Source organism: Sciurus vulgaris (genome assembly GCF_902686455.1).
Source record: "Sciurus vulgaris genome assembly, chromosome: 2".
Taxonomy (NCBI): domain Eukaryota; kingdom Metazoa; phylum Chordata; class Mammalia; order Rodentia; family Sciuridae; genus Sciurus; species Sciurus vulgaris.
Window position 1 is genome coordinate 41,355,181 of NC_136462.1, and position 15,150 is coordinate 41,370,330.

Genomic DNA, 15,150 nt, shown 5'->3' on the forward strand with positions numbered 1-15,150 from the left:
TTCTTAAAGGCTACTAAGTATTTTTAACATAGGAACATATCATTATTTATTTACTCAGTCCCTTATCACTGAATACTTGGTTTTGTTTTTCCTTTATCCCCATCTTCTGTTTCCTCTCTTCATCCTGTTTTCTTCAGTTGTCACCAGCACTGGCCTTTAAGTCAGCTGAGCTGCAGTATGTGGCTTCTACTCCCACAACTGTCTGGGTGGGTGCTCTAATCCCAGGCTGCCACATACTGAGACCTCTGGGACCTTCCAACCAGAATGACACTAGGTGATATTGAGACAAAAGTGTGTTTAAAGCAGAATAAATTTGATCTTTGTTTCAGTGGCAATACATATCCATAAGAAAATTTCCTTAATGCTAAAGCTTTTGGCTATTCAGACTAAAAAGTTCCTCGTTTTATTACTACTCATAGTACGTAGTTCTGTGCTTGTTTGTAACTAGAAAAGCCTTGTATAGCATTGCTCTGACTCTTATTGGCAAGTAGCAAAAAAAACAAACGAACAACTCAAGCAGCTTAAAAAAAAAAGTTGTTTCACATAACCTAAAATCAGATATGATCAAATCAGAATCTCAAACAATATCAGGAAGCTGTCTTTTTCTCCCTTCTTTTTGTTGTGCTGGCTTTACTTTCAGGTAGTGAAGTTTTCCCCTTATGGTGACAATAGCAATCCCAGGTTTCTACCATTATAGCTCCAAGAGCAAGAGAAGGTATTTTTCCTCCCTCATATGCTCCCAAAGAAATCTCAGAACTGAACCTTATTGATCCACCAAGATTATATATACTTGTCCCTGAACCAATCCCTGTGGCCCAGAGGATGGACAGATAAGCCAATGGTCCTAAAAAAGGAGCTGGGTCACAGCCTCCCATGCTGTGTGCTAAGCATGGTCAAGAAGACGAGTATAATGACCAGGAGGGAAATGAACACTGTGGAAGCAAAACAGTAGACATCTGTGCAAGGATGGAACTCTCTAGGACACTGACCTTAGCTTGTCAGGGTCACAAACTCACCTGAGAATCTAGTACAAGCCCTCCATGGAGGAAAATGTACAAGATTTCTCTAACATTTGTGGTCTAGAGATTTATTTCCTTCATATAGGCAGAGGATAAGAGCAGTCTTATAAAGAGTTACATTTCTTATTCTCTCTCCATGCAAAAATTAATGTGTATTTCCTGAGCAAAGACTGAAATTAATCCAAATTTTGTCCCTGAATAAAAAAAAGAATCTGTTCAGTTGTAAATTTCAACAAGGTCTGAAGACATTTGATTTCAATAAGAAGTTGAAATTATGAAATGGTTCTGAAATAGAATTCAAGTCATCTTTAATATTTAAACAACTTTTCATTTTGTTAGCAACTAGTCCTGAAAAAAAGTGACTTATAAAGATGCAGCAGCAATGAATCAAAGTTCCTCTCTTTCACCTTGACAAGCAGACAAGCTGGTATCAAGGAACACAAGAATGTTCCCAGATTTGCATTGAATTCAATGTTGTATTATTTCCTTTGTCCTCAAATCTGTGAGATCATCTTTGGCAAAGGCTACATCATTGATGCACTGATGTCAGCAGAGAAAGGATTAATAATCCATGCCTTAATGTAAAGGTCTCCCAAGTAAAAGCAACCTTCAAATGAGTTCTGCAGTGTTTCCAGAAGTCTGCAGACTTCTGTCCACAGAAAGATCAGTTGACAAGAAGTCCCACTGGATGCCAACACATAAGAGGAGCTTTTCCAGCAATGAAATCCATATAGACAACTGCATGCTTTAGAGTGGTAATGATTAAAAAATTGTCCACCATGTGAGTGTTGGGAAATAAAGCGTATATCTAATAAATGAATGCATACACAGACATACACACACACACACTCAAAATAGGAAATCAATAAAGAATTAACTCTTCCCTGCCAACTGGCTCCAAATGAATTTTTTATTTTTCTAAAAATATCAGTTTTAAATTTTTTATAGTTCAATTAGATGCCTTGAAAATGTGATGTTTAGAAATACAAAAAATTCCAGCAGTAGGAAATGTCACATTGGGGTTTTATTTCATGGCTAGGATTTGTGTGTGTGTGTGTGTGTGTGTGTGTGTGTGTAATGTGTATATGCTTTCAAAAGAAAAAAAAAAACAAGTTATATCTTATTTGAATATTAGTTCCATGGGAACAGTTTCCTTAATCTCTTGACTGTTGTATCCCTCTTGGCCAGAGATTGAAAGCTATGTTCGGCCACCAGTTTTATCACAAAAAAAGACATATTTTATTCATCATTTGGGTATCCTTGGTGTCCCATTTAAGAAATTCAAAACATAACAGGAGCTTATAAAACAAGAATATTTGAAATAAGATTGGGTCAGATCATGTACGACCCATAGGCCACAGTAAGAATTTAGATCTGATTCGAGGTGCAATGGGAAACTATTAGCAAGTTTTGAGCCAGAAGGTAGAAAAATCTGATAAATGACTTTAAAGGTTCACTTTTCAACTGTGGAGAGAATAGGTGAGAATGGGCAAGAATGGAAGAAGGGAAATTAGTTAGGAAATTCCCTCAGTAGTTCAGAGAGAGATAATGGTGGTTTGTACAACAACAAAGCTAGATATATTTTTGAAAGTAGAGCCAAGTCAACAGGTGTGGCTGACAGAGTAGAGACAGGGTATGAAGAAAATGAAAGTGTCAAGGATAACTGTAGGGTTATTGGTGCATTTTATACAGCTGGGAAATGCTGGGGAGGACCAGGTGGTAGGGAGGAGTCAAGGGTTTGTCTTGGACATGCCTAATTAGAGATGCCTACTGGACACCCAAGTGAAGATGTTGACTGGATAACTGAGTCTGGATTTCAGGTCAACACTGGAATAAAAATAGAGAGTCCTAAGAGTTTGCTAAAATGAGTTCCTTCATACAGACAGCATGATTCAGCAACATAGCAAAAAATAGCTGTTTCATCTGTGCTTCCTCTGGGATCAGGGACCATTGATTTTCCTTCCAGTTGGAGTTTTGCCTGGCAGAGAAACTTTGCCTGGGCCTGAGCTTCAAAAGTCATGAGGCTTCTCCATGTCTCAAGTGATAAAAAAATATTACAGAGAAATTAATGTTCTTCCATATTAAACAAGTTCTAACTTCTGGTTCCATTTCAAAGACATCAACAGCCTTTAAATTTTCCAAAAACACAAATATCATCCCTCAATTTTAAAAAAAAAAAAAAAGAATAATTCCAGAAAAGAGCTCTCAAAGTTGAAAAAAAAAAAAAAAAACCTGAAGAGGCTATCTCAAGTGATCCCAGGAATTTCATTCATTTGCATGCTAAAGAGATGTGACCTGATTTCTCCAAAATCTGCTTCAAATGTGAGAGTTGCTAGTGAATCTGGAGTTTCTCCAATTGCGTGTGGCTTCTTTTCCTTTGTAAGTTTGAAGACAAGGTTGTGCTGGGCAAATCTAACTTTTGGCCCCAGTTTTTAAATTGAATGACTCTTTCTCTCATAAAGATCCATTTTGCCTGGCGTCTTTGCAACAGACACATGTAAATTCCTCCCTTCAGTTTTACCTCTAATCTTCCTTTGTGGAAAAATAAAAATTAAAAACAAAACAAAATACCACTTCACCCATAGAACAATAATCTTTTTATTTTCTTCTCTGTTATGTTCTGTTGAGACTAAGCCCAGTGAAAATAAAGTTCAATGTCCATAATCATAACAAGATATATTCTAATTTCAAAACATGAAAATGGCAATCATTGGATATCACTTAAGAGAATGTGTCAGAGTTCCATCCCACCTTACTTTTAATGTCTGATATGACAATAATTATGTTCTCAAGGACAATATTAAAAGATTTAAGGAAAAACATTGTTTTTAAATTTTTTTGGTCAGCCCACCAATTTCTTCAAGTTTATAGACCCTAATTTCCATAGACTCAAATATACAATAAATCCTCATGCTTTTGTGGTGGCAAAATTGAATTTCCAGAAACCATTATAAATAGCTCCTTTCAACAAATATATTTGATGAGCATGTCTTCTGTGCCGAACACTAAGATTCTGGGGATACAGGAGCAAGTCAGACAAGACCCCTACACTCATGAGTGTAGTGTCGTGGTTGAAACAGGCAAGATAGTATATAAACATATGCTAATGCTAAGTGACAAATGCTAAGAAAATTATATTGAGTCCAGGAGATAAAGATAGATTTGAGCTGTCCAGAGGGTGGATGCAGAGAAAGGAAAATTTTTGATGAATGTCACATTGAACCAAGATCTGAATGCAATAAGGGAAAACCAAGATTTCAGATTCCCTAAGAGAATTCATCACTCCCTACCTCCTGTTTCTACTGCACTTTATATCTTCATTCATTTAACAAATTTATCTTGAGTGCCAACCACATCCCACACACTATTCCTAGAGCTCTGTTGTAGCTTTACTTCACTCAGTTTCTGTCTGTTCCTATCAATTATGAAGATGGGGGACTACATCTTATGAATTCATCTTTGCAGCTCTTCTCCTTCTTTGTATATTGGGGAATAAAGTGTTTGATGGATGAAGGGAAAAATAAATGGTTGGGTAAACCAATACTGGAATATTGTCAAAAGTCAAAACTATTATTTTGCTTGCTCCTTCCCCAGTCAATGTGCATCTTCTCTCAGGAGAAAACCAAGGTTACGCAGACTCCTTGTAGAGCACTCAGCATAGTAAATCAGGTTAGGCCCACTGGGAAATAAAGGATTAGAGTAAAAGGAAATCTTTGATTAAAAATGTAGTTCATTATTCAACACTCTTTGCTAGACAGCAAGCATAAAGGCCATAAACCTTGTCTTAACTCAATAATTCAAAGAGCTTCCCAAACACAGGGTAATAATCTGAATCTTTAGAAAGCAAACCCAACAAGTGACTCATTGGTCCTAAGCATGCAAAATGTCACACTTGTGTGAGATTTTGTCAATATGCTGGCCCTATGCAAAATGAAAATGAGTGAAGTAATTCTACCCTCCAGTTTTAAAGAAGTCCACATACTCCCCTTTTTTCATGTGTAATTGTGTTTCCCAGAACTTATAAAAGCCTTTACAAATTGAGGAAAGGTTTAATAAATCTTTAGTCTCCTAGCCCAGAACATGAACCCAGAGAAGTAATAACAAATATTAATTAGCTGATCAAAATTACTTATGCAATGGCATTACATTACCCCCCACAACCAGCCCTCACATTAATGAATTTACAATTGCGTTTTTGCCAGCATCCCTTGTAAGGTACATATCAAATGCCTTCCCAACCATTTTCTGTCTCTATAATCATTTAAATTGCAGCAGTAATACATTTGTTTTCCCCTAGCCACATTTTTTGGGCACTGCAGATAATATTCCTCACATAAGCCTCTGTTTTTGTTTTTCTAAAGATCAAACATCCTTTCACCTGAGAATCACAGAGGGGCTGGTTTCCTTGGCAACGTAATTTTGCTTCCAGTTCAATGGAACATCGGGTTCTTTTTCACAGGTTCACTTCACTGAGCAGCCAATCCCAGCTCAGAGAGCCCTACTTCCTTTGCAAGCACTTTAAAAAAAAAAAAAAAAAAAAAAAAAAAAAAGAGTCTGTTGCTAAGGTGTTTTTGTTATGGTTAAATGAACCTCTTAAATATTGATTTTAATGCTTTCAATTTTTTAAGCGGCTGTGTGTTCAGTTTTTTTCCGAAACACAGAGGGCACAGCTCCTCTGAGTCTTATTCATCTGCCTTGGCTCTTTCATTTCAATGATGCAAATCCACTGGCATCTTCTTTTGTAGCTTTTTCAGCTGAAAACAAAAATTGTCTGACTAAATGAGGATTGGAGGATGAGCTTTTCCAACTCTTTTCCAAAAATCTGGAACCCTAACAATGTAAATGGCCCTTGAAACTGGTCAAACTGCGACTTCTTAACCTCAAGTATCCACAGGCACTTGTATCAGGGCTGAGTTTCTGTTCAAAGAAAGGGTCGTAACCCACTCTGGAAAGAACCTGATTCTGAGGCAGATCTTCAAACCCAGTAAGGTTTTAGACCAGGGGCAGTCTTTGAACTTCTGACCTGGGCACTCATTTCAGGAATAGCTAGTTTGCCCTGTTAGAATTCCTGTGAATTATTTGTCCATGAGGCGAATAAAGACCTGCCCACCCTACGAATTTTATTCAGAAAAATTGAGGTGTATAAATTCAAAGTGTTTGTTACCTGCATAGTTAAGTCAGGAGACAAGAAACTGTTTAATAACAAAATCACAATAGAAGAGTATGCTGTTGCCAAATGGCAAGCAGCAGCTCAGGATAACACCTGAGAATGAGGCACAGAGGATTACTTTTGAAAAGGTGTGCAAAGTCATTCAACACTTGACATGAAGGTTTATTACCTTACCTCACTAAAGCTAGCCTCAAGTTTTGGAATATATTTAAAGACAATGGACATTTTACAGAAAGCATTAAGATAACATGATGTCATATTTGAGAAATGATAGAGAGTTGGATGTGCCTGTATTTAAATGGATACAAATGATAGCAAGTAGGAATAGAAACAGTTGTCATAATGTAAACACACTTGTCCAACAGGGGGTGAAAATTTTCTGTTAAGGTAGGTGTGCTGGTGCACACCTATAATCCCAGTGGTTCAGGAAGCTGAGGGAGGAGGATTGTAAGTTCGAGACCAGCCTCAGCAACTTACAAGTCCCTGTTTCAAAATAAAAAATAAAGGGCTGAGGATGTGGTTCAGTGGTTAAGGGCCACTGTGTTTAATCCCTGTTACCAAAAAAAGGAAAAATAAATAAAAAAGCAATAAAAAGAAAAAAAAAAAAGAAATTTTCTGTTAAAACTAAACTTTAAGTGAAGGCAAACAGAAACAGAAGTCTGTACAGCAGCCACTATATCAAATGCAAAAAAACCAGCATGAAACATGGTTCAGCAGAAACTAAACATGGCCAAGGTATGTTCAAAAATGAAACAGAGGCAGCTGAGAAGAAAAAAGACACAGAGATGGACAGGTCCAAGGACATCACTAAAATGTTGCCTCAGTCATTCTTGATTAAAAGTGCCACAAATATTCTGGTACAAAAAAATTGATAGTTAACTCCAAACACTCTAAGATATATAGTTTGCTTTCAGTTTTATGGAAGGGTAGTGTGGTGGGTCGAATAATGATCCCTCAACAGATATGTGCCTGCCCTAACCCTCAGAACCTGTGACTATGTCATTACATGGGGAAAAAGGGGGTGAGGAGTCTTTGAAAAGTTAATCAAGTTAAGCATCTTGAAATAAGATTGTCCTGGATTATCCAGGTGGTCCCTAAATCCAGACAAGTGTCTTTTTAAGATACACAGAGGATGGGCTGGGGTTGGGGCTCAGTGGAAGAGCACTTGCCTACCACGTGTGAAGCACTGGGTTCAATTCTTAGCACCACATAAAAAACAAATAAATAAAATAATTGTGTCCATCTACAACTAAAAACAATTTTTTAAAAAAGTAGAAAAAAAAAAGATACATGGAGGAGAGAGATATAGGAAGAAGGGAAACCACATGAAGACCAAGCTGGAGAGTGAAGTTATGCAATTATGCAGCTCCATGCCATGGAACACCTGGGCGCCCTCAGAAGACAGAGAGTCTTTCCTTGAACCTCCAGAGAGAGCATGGCCCTGCCAACACCTTGATCTCAGACTCAATAACTGAAGAATAATTTCCTGTTGTTCTAAGCTACAAAGTATTTAGTAAGTTATGGTGGCCCAAAAACCTAAGCAAATAATACATATTATATATACAATAAAGTAGTAGCTCTGATGGAGTTTTGGTTAGCATATGAAATCAAAATTGCATATAGTCTAAATTACTTTAAAACATCCCTTCTATGACTCTGTAAATACTCATAAAAATACTCATTATGGCTCCTTTTGATTTTAGTGCTTGAAATGGGTTGCTGCTTTTTGGTTGTACATCAGATGCAGAAGTTGACTTGAGTTTCAGGAACACTTACCCAAAAATCCTGTATCTCTAAGTACTAGATTTCAGCTAGGAAGAAACACTCCAGAGCCCGGACTACCAACAGATCAGCAGAGTCAGGCCTTCCTCCTACCCCTGCTCCTCCTATCCCTCCTACCCTGTGTGATCTAACCTAGAATTTTCTATGGGAACCTAAAAGTTACCTGAACTGTATTTTTAAAATTTTTTTGATGGACCTTTATTTTTTATTTATTTATGTGCGATGCTGAGAATTGAACCCAGTGCCTCACACATGCTAGGCAAGTGTTCTACCACTGAGCCACAACCCCGGCCCCTTAAATTTTTTTTTTAAAACACACAGGCCTCTCTTCAAAGATCCTGATCAGACTAAAGAAACATCTTGCAGTTTCACTTAGCTGCTAAACCCATATCAATTTTGCAGTCACCATACTGGTAGAGAAATTGGGAAGAAAGAAAAGATAGGTAAGTAGCAGCCCTTAAAAATCAAAGACTGTGAGACACCATATTAAATGGTTTGCAAATGGCTAGACACCACGAAGTGGGGGGAAAAAAGAGATTACAAAATCAAAACCTACATGGCAATACACATACTTCCATCTAAGCACAAAAGACATATCCTTTGTATATGGTTCTAAAAGCCCTAGGCTGCCTGCTTCTCTTTGCAGCAATGTGGTCATATACTCACTTTATTCAACAGTATTTCTAAGAGTGGAAAAAAGTAAGTTAGGGAGGAAGGATACTGTAGGAGCCAACCAGCCTTCAAGGCAGACCTCAGTGATCTCCACCTGTTGGTGGAGACATCATTACCTTTTGCAGTCTCTCCCCACATTGCGTCTGGGTTATCTGTGTGATGATTGGATATGGAAGAACTGATGCAGCCATTCCTAGCAGATCATAAAGGATAAGGAGGTTTTGGTCTTGCTCTTTTTGGATGGTACACTATGGGGATAGGTAGCAGCTATATCATAAATAGCCCTCTGGAGAAGCCTCCGTGGCCAGTAACTGTGACCTCTAACCAACAGCCATGTGAGTAATTCTCCAGCCTCAGATGACATTCTATCAGCAGTCCCAGGAGAGACCTTGAACCAGAACCACACAGCTAAATCATTCCCAGATTCCTGTTACCAGAAACTGTGAAGTAAGTAGTATTGCTTTAAGTTGTCAACTTGTGGGGTAAAGTGTTATGTAGTAAAATTTAACTAATGTAGATTTCCTTTATAAATGAAGTAAATTTTCCTTGATAACAATCACTCATAAGAATATCATCCATTGTTAATGTGCAGTCTCCCTCAAGAAACACAAGCAGGTGTTTTACTGAAAATACCCAAAGTTCTAACCAAAAATGATCAAACATTTAAAAGTCATGTGAACAATGCACTTGAATTCAAGTTTCCACGAAACATGCATCTATTGAGGGAACTGCATTGTTTAGTTTGGTTCACTTCCCCTTAGTGTAGTTCTTGAAGTTGTAAGGACAAAGGGATATTCCAATTTGTCTCTGCCTCAACCAGGCTTCTAGAGCAGAAATTCTATGAACTCTGACATCAATCACAACTTCAAGCACAGAGTATAGAAGACAGGCATTTAAAATACTAATTCACTTCTAAAATGACTTCTGATTTCTAGAATGTGAATTCCATGAGACAAGAGGTACTGTGTGTCTCATTTATTATTGTGTCCTCAAAGTTTTACAGAGCTCCTGGCATATAGCATGTGGATGGATGGATGGATGGATGGATGAATGGATGGATAGATGGATGGGTGGATAGATGATAGCTGATGGATGGAGGATGGATGGGTACATGGAGAATGAGTGGATGACAGATTATATACATCCTGAGTTAGTTAGTGCAACTGCTTATTTATATATCTTGAGATTTTGACCTGGGAGCTGGGATGAGATGAAACTAAAAACATGTACTCTATTGTTTAGGACAGTGCTAGACATATAAGAGATGACTTATAAACATTTGCTCAAGGCTATGAAAACAAGAAAAAGAAAACTTTACACTGAGAAAACTGAAGAGTGGGAAAATAAATATTTACTGTTAACTCAGAAATCCCTTTTAACCAATATGGTACAAGCAGTACACAGTCCTAACAAAGATAATTAAGTAAGGACATTTACTTTTTAGCTCACTGCTTGCCATTCTAAAACTTTCCTACCTTCACCATACACACAACTCCTACCCTCTCTCCTGCGAGGCACTTAGCTGTCTCAAATTCTCTATTGAGACAGATTCTTAAGAAAGTGCCTTAGCACTTTATTAGTTAGGATGGCACTAGCTACCGTGATAGACAAACTCAATTTTCAGTGACTTAACACAAGAGAACTCCAACTGCAGCAGAAGGTAGGGGTAGAAGGAACGGGTTTCACATAGTGATTCAGGGGTTAGACTGATGGAGATCCTGCCAACTTCCAAGGAGACCCAGCATGTGAAGTCAGCCAGGAGGTACAAGAGGAGGGAAAATAGGAAATTACACAGAAGACATCATAAGCTGGGCCTGAAAACAGCTCATATTGTTCCCATTTCACTGGCCAGCATTCAGTTATATGGCCCCAGTTAGATGCAAGAAGGGCTGGAAAATGTGGTTCCTGTCTATCAGCCACTTCTCAGCAATAAATCTGTACTGTGAGAGAACATGAAGTTTGGATGACGGCTACACTCCTACCCACAACACTCAAGGACATAGGTGTCAGTACTTGATAACAGCTTAAAGCTTCCCAAAGAAGATTTGTTAGCAGAAATCATGACTTTAAAAAAAAAATTTGGATGGAATTTCAGACATCTGAGAACAGTGATGGGTTTCACCTCATCTTTTGGGGCCTGGGACATAAATCAGTGCTGCCAGGTCCTTGATTTTAGATTGTTGAAAGAACAAGGAAGAATTGTAAGGGAGAGATTTTCAAAGTGGGTGATAAGTAAGTACATGATACTCTACTCTGACCCCAACCATTACAGAAGCAATTAGATAGCATCACAAGTTTTAGGCCACCTAAGAAAATGTGTTCATGATTATTCCTTCATTTCCTTTGAGTGAATTTTAATGATCTCCCTCTTTTAATAATTGCAGTGTTTCTAACCTCCCAGTGGTCCTGCAGGTTCAAGTGAATTATGATTAGGAGATGCTAATTATAGTAATGAAATATAAGAAAGACAAAGGGAAAAATTCATAAATATAATACATGTGACAAAAGTGGGCCACAGCCTAAGCCAGTCATTCTTTAGAGGCCTCTTGAGAAGAAGGCAACATGTCAGTGAGTATTGCCAGAGACACACCCTGTTCCATCTACACATGCACCAACACAACAGTGTGCAGAGTCCATTTTCAAAGAGTCCATGGATTTTTTCCAGAGCTCCCCTTTATCAGAAAACATTACAACTGTGGGTTTATGGTGTCTGGTCAGTCACTCCATGACCACACAGCAAATGGGAAAGAGTACGTTAGAGTAAGAGAGATCGACTTCAACCAATCCCTCTGAAACAAAGTGAGGCGGCTGCTTGTGTTCTTAATCCAGAGATAAAAGTGAGTGTCACACACTCCAAGATTTGAGACTCAAATCAGGAAAAGCCAGCACTTCAAGGTTCTTCATAAAAGTTTGACCTAAACATCACAATCTCATATCGTCATGGAAATGCACAAAACAGACTCTCTACTCCAGGCCTCCATGGTCCAGGGAATTCCAGATCTGCATTTCACTTTGTACTTCTGAGAAAGTCCCAAAGGAAGCTGGAATGCTGCTGGGCAGGGGAGCTTAGCCACACACCTAAGGCAAAGGAGTCCAGGGTAGCAGGAAATGAAGAAAAGGAAGCAAATTTTATTTCTTCAGAGTTGGAAGTCCAAAATCAAGTGTGTTGTATGGCATAACAGGGAATCCAAAACTCCACTGAAGTGGGAGACCCAGGGAAAAGCCAAGGAGAAGCAATGCTCACTGATATAGTACCAAGAAGTTTTCAGTTAATGCCAGGGAACGGATAGGAGCCAGACAAACATCCAGTTGGGCTGTACACAAGAGAAAAACTGGGGTTCAGCCACCTGTGGTTGAGCATTTACAGGAATAGACTGAAAAGTAGGCCAAGGGAGTGTTTTGCCAATACTTAGTTGATCCCTTGAAGGACATGAGGAAACTCACAAAGTTGTCAGTAGGGTGCTGATCTACAGTGCCACCCCTGCAGCAAAAAACAATTCCAATACTTTCAGCACCTCAGCAGTGGTGACCTTTATACCAGGCTCCTACCTTTTAGCTGACAGTTAACAAGAACCAGGATTATTTGTTAAATTTTGTAAATTTGGCTAAACAACTATAGGAAAGACCTGGTCAGGGAAAATACCCACATGGATAATTCTAAAATTACCTATAATCTACTTTCTGTAATCTTCATCCACCCATTCAACAGTTTCCATCCAACTCAAAAAGAAATGAATAATTAGAAAATATTTATTAAGCACTTATTCTAATTCCAGGCATGCCCTGTGCTGGACAATCACATAGGTGGTCACTGCTCTCATGGAATTTGCACGACCTTCTTCCTTCTTCTGCATTTATAAGCTAATGAAGAAATGCAACCCTCCTTTTTCCTTTAGTAATTTCCTACTTCATGGGAATAGATGAATACTTACCATACATGCAATGAAGGTCCACCATGGAAGAGAGCAAGTGGCACAATGATGAACAAGGTGTGATCAACGGCAACATTTAAAAAGGTTATAAAATAGTCAGGTATTATGAGCTGAGTGTGTGTGTTCCCCTCCCCATATCCCCACCCTTCCCACCCCAAAGACATGTTAAATTCCTAGCTCTCAGTACCTCAAAATGCAACCTTATTTGGATATATGGTGGTTGCAAATATAAGTGGTAGAGATGAGGTCATACTGGATTAGGGTGTATTCCTACTCCAATATGACAGTTGTCCTTATAATGAGATGTCCCCCATGTGAAGTTAGAGACACACAGGGAGAATACTTTATGGAACTGTGCAGTTATGGGCCAAAGATTGCCAGTAAACCACCAGAAGCCAAGTTTCAGAGGTAGCATGGCCCTGTGACACCTTGATTTTGAACTTCTAGCCTCCAGAACTACAAGATAATAAATTGCCATTGCTTTAAGTCACCCAGATTGTAATACTTTGATATGGCAGCCCTAAAAAACAAATGCACCCTGTGTTAGAGAGTATAGCTAGGATCAGACTAAGATGGAAACATACAGGAGGAAATCACTCAACTATACCTGTGATGGTAGGGAGGGCTTCCCACAGGAGATGCTATTTTCACAGTGTCTTGGAATATAAATAGGACTTTTACCAGGCACATGGGGAGAGTCAAAACATAAAGGTATTTTAGACTGTGCCAAGGATGAAAAGATATGGCCTGTTGAGAGAATGGCAAGCAATTTGGCAAAGCTACTGAATTATAAAGCACTCTGTATGCCCCAGGCATTTTCCTGAGCTATACACAAAGGATGAATGGAGGTAGATGACTGTGGGGACAAGTGTCAGGAGCAGGTGATGCAACTGGAAAGTAAAATTGACCCAAATTGTTTTGGTGCAGTAGGTAAAGGAAGCCATTAAATAATAATAAGCAGATGAACAAAATGATCATGTTTCGTTTTGTGAAAAGATATTTCTGGCAGCAGCCTGATAAATACATTTGAAGAATGAAGACCAGTTAACATGCTACTCAAACAGATCATGCAGGACTCAGCCGAAGTGTGGGGATAACGGGAGATCATCACTAAGTGAGGAGGCAGAACTCTGATGGGTGCACAGGGTGCAGGAAACATGAAAGAGTCAGAACTAGTAAAAGGCGCGTGCTGCTGCCAGAGTACAGTTTAAATTTAAGTGACACACCAGCCACTTATCAGCTATTTGACCTTGGGCAAGTCTGACCTTGTCACTTTTCTCACTTGTAAAATGGAGATAATAACAACATAGCATGGTGGGAGGAGTAAATGAGGGCATAAGCAGGAAATGCTTAAGAAAGGGCCTGGCACAAGCATTTTGTTTGTACGTGCCACAGCTACAGTGAAATCTACACAGGGAATTCTTAGGCCAGGAAAATGATGCTTGTACATATATTTCCAAAATTAATTTTGAGTGCATACAGGAGGGAGAGATTCATCCCTGGCACAGAGAACCTGATGTCAGAGTGGTAAGAACTCAGGCACACAGGCCTGAATGAGCAGGGAAGACTGAGCTAAACTGGAGGAACATGAAGGTGGCAGGATCAGTAGGAGCAGCTATCACAATAAGTCCAAGGTGAGAGGGCAAGATCACAAAGCTCTTTGAGACCAGGCTAAGGAACCTGTGCCACAGACAACAGAGCTTCAGAAAGCTGAGCCCTTTTCCCCACATGTCCATGTGTGTGGCATTTTTCCACACAACTGTTTCCTCAGGAAATCACTCTTCTCCATCAGATCACTCTTTGGGACTTCAATCAAGAGGCTTTGCTTTGCCCTGGCCAAGGAATGGGCACATAGTCCAAGTCAGGCCAAACAGGTCCTTCTCCCTCCCTGGAATCCAGCTGGGAGGAGAGTGATGAAAGCACTTCATCAGGGAAGGGTTGACTGCCTAGAGCCAGCTGGGCACGATCCCTGCCTCAGGACCATCACGGCCATCTGACTCCTGCCCACTCTGAGCTGTTTCTTCCCTCCTGTGGTCTCTCCTACATTGCTCCAGTAAGCTTTTTACTTCAGTTAACAAGAGCCAATGCCTATTACAAACCACCAAAGATTCCTAACATCCTAATATAACTCCAACAATGAGACATTGTGACCATTTGTTTTCAGAATACAGGTCCCAACAAGAAAACAGCAGACAGCCAGAGGATGATGTTCACTGCCTGGCAGCCAAACTCACGGCCTGTGGCCAACTGAAGGTGTGATGGTGGCGTGATGGTGGCACCAGTTCTTTCCCTTTTCCTTTATGGAAACTTGAGGCCTCCTTATGTATCTTCTGTTCAACAGTGTGTGATGTGATCACAGAAGTTGTAATGTGACCTGGATTTTGCGTGTATGTCAGTCATTTTATTAATCTCTCTTTTAGTTTTATGGATACCAAGAAAGGATGCTTCTGGGGAAATAAATTCTCCCTTCTGAATACAGTCCCACCCTGGGGGTTTACTGCCTGATTTCCCTCCTCAATACTTCATCATTGATGCTAAGAACAAAGGAACCTTCCCAGGTCAGTCCATTTTTCTC

At 39.3% G+C, this 15,150-nt stretch overlaps 1 protein-coding gene across 1 annotated transcript in view; it reads right to left on the reverse strand.

The window, feature by feature from the left end:
- Positions 1–15,150, reverse strand: part of SYT16 (synaptotagmin 16) — a 253,687-nt gene that overhangs the window by 176,355 nt on the left and 62,182 nt on the right. The window lies entirely within an intron of this gene.